Consider the following 2500-nt stretch of genomic DNA (forward strand, 5'->3'; position numbering starts at 1 on the left):
AGCACCCTTGCGAGCACTCACGGGGTCTCGAAGCTTGACGATTCCGCGGGAGGCCAAGACGCGGGACCGAGCTCGGATCAAACGTAACGCAAGCGAAACGCATCACCTCGCCCAGGCCCGGTACGTTAGCCGTGACCCACTTCCCCAACAAGCCCGACACGCCACAATCCTCAGAGCCAATCCTTATCCCGAAGTTACGGATCTAATTTGCCGACTTCCCTTACCTACATTATTCTATCGACTAGAGGCTCTTTACCTTGGAGACCAGCTGCGGATATGGGTACGAGCCGGCGCGACGCCTACACGTGGCCCTCTCCCGGATTTTCAAGGTCCGAGGAGAAGATCCGGACACCGCCGCAAATGCGGTGCTCTTCGCGTTCCAAACCATATCTCCCTGCTAGAGGATTCCATGGAACTCGAACGCTTATGCAGAAAAGAAAACTCTTCCCGGATCTCTCGACGGCGTCTCCGGGTCCTTTTGGGTTGCCCCGACGAACTCTCTTACGAGGGCCCGGTTTAATTTCGGTTCCGCTGCCGGGTTCCGGAATAGGAACCGGATTCCCTTTCGCCCGACGGGCGTGCGTCACGCGTCAAGATGCATAGCATTTCTGCCACCACTTATAAACACGATTAACAACGCCACATCAACATCGGCTTTCGCCTAGGGCTTAGGATCGACTGACTCGTGTGCAACGGCTGTTCACACGAAACCCTTCTCCACCTCAGCTCTCCAGGGCCTCGCTGGAGTATTTGCTACTACCACCAAGATCTGCACCGAAGGCGGCTCCAGACGGCCTCACGGCCAGCCCTTCTGCGCTCACCTCCGCGACCCTCCTACTCATCAGGGCTTCATGACCGCCCCGAAGGGCGACCGCACATGCCACTGACGGCCGAGTATAAGCACGACGCTTCAGCGCCATCCATTTTCAGGGCTAGTAACTTCGGCAGGTGAGTTGTTACACACTCCTTGGCGGATTCCGACTTCCATGGCCACCGTCCTGCTGTCTTAAGTTACCAACGCCTTTCATGGTATCCCATAAGCGTCGATTTAGGCGCTTTAACTCGGCGTTTGGTTCATCCCACAGCGCCAGTTCTGCTTACCAAAAATGGCCCACTTGGCACTCTGATCCGAAATCTCGCGGCTTCACATTCAAGCAAGCCGGAGATCTCACCCATTTAAAGTTTGAGAATAGGTTGAGGTCGTTTCGACCCCAATGCCTCTAATCATTCGCTTTACCGGATGAGACTCGTATGCAACGAGCGCCAGCTATCCTGAGGGAAACTTCGGAGGGAACCAGCTACTAGATGGTTCGATTAGTCTTTCGCCCCTATACCCAGTTCCGACGATCGATTTGCACGTCAGAATCGCTACGGACCTCCATCAGGGTTTCCCCTGACTTCGTCCTGACCAGGCATAGTTCACCATCTTTCGGGTCCCAGCGTGTACGCTCTTGGTGCGCCTCCTCTCGCAATGAGAATGAGGCGCCCCGGGAATGCGGGTCAGTCATGGAGACCGACCATCTTCCCTTAGTTCACATAAAGTGAACCGTTACTTTCATTGCGCCTTTAGGTTTAGTGATTCCCAATGACTCGCGCACACGCTAGACTCCTTGGTCCGTGTTTCAAGACGGGTCCTGAAAGTACCCAAAGCAATAGCGTCGCTGATCGGCGTTTCAAGAGGTCTGTCCAAGAACACCGCGGCGAACAGTCGCAAACGGACGGAATCGGCACTAGGTCCGATCGCCATCACAATTCACATACTTGCCACGGGCCGGACGCGAACTAAGTCGCGGCCTCCCGCCATCAGTAAACCGTCGAGCGAGCTGTTCGGAAACCCAGTGTCCGTAAACATCGGAAAATCCGAGCTCACGGGCTACACTCGAGACCGTAGAACAGCACCCAACGGATCGCGACGACCTACTAGGGGAGAAGTGCACGCGTCCGAAGCCGGAGATGAACCGAAGGGAACAGCCAACGCGAACGTCGCCGTTTCCACAGTCAGTAAATCCCAACAACAGGCGCGAATGAATCTCCCCATTCGACCTTTCGGGTTTCTCAGGTTTACCCCTGAACGGTTTCACGTACTCTTGAACTCTCTCTTCAAAGTTCTTTTCAACTTTCCCTCACGGTACTTGTTCGCTATCGGTCTCGTGGTTATATTTAGCCTTAGATGGAGTTTACCACCCACTTAGGGCTGCACTCTCAAGCAACCCGACTCTAAGAAGAGATCCTCTAGCAAGCCGCAGCGGTCGCTACGGGCCTGGCACCCTCTATGGGCGATGGCCCCATTCAAGATGGACTTGAACGCGCCGCGAACTCGCCAGATAATGGATCCTTCCAAACACCACATCTCCCGGCGACCGGTTACGATCGCGGGATTCAGTGCTGGGCTAATCCCTGTTCGCTCGCCGCTACTAAGGGAATCCTAGTTAGTTTCTTTTCCTCCGCTTAATAATATGCTTAAATTCAGCGGGTAGTCTCACCTGTCCTGAGGTCGTAT

The 2500-nt window shown here is 54.8% G+C and overlaps 1 pseudogene; it reads right to left on the reverse strand.

The window, feature by feature from the left end:
- Positions 1 to 2497, reverse strand: part of LOC123688159 — a 4968-nt pseudogene extending 2471 nt beyond the window's left edge.
- Between the last annotated feature and the right edge of the window lie 3 nt (positions 2498 to 2500).

This window comes from Harmonia axyridis, chromosome X (genome assembly GCF_914767665.1).
Source record: "Harmonia axyridis chromosome X, icHarAxyr1.1, whole genome shotgun sequence".
Taxonomy (NCBI): domain Eukaryota; kingdom Metazoa; phylum Arthropoda; class Insecta; order Coleoptera; family Coccinellidae; genus Harmonia; species Harmonia axyridis.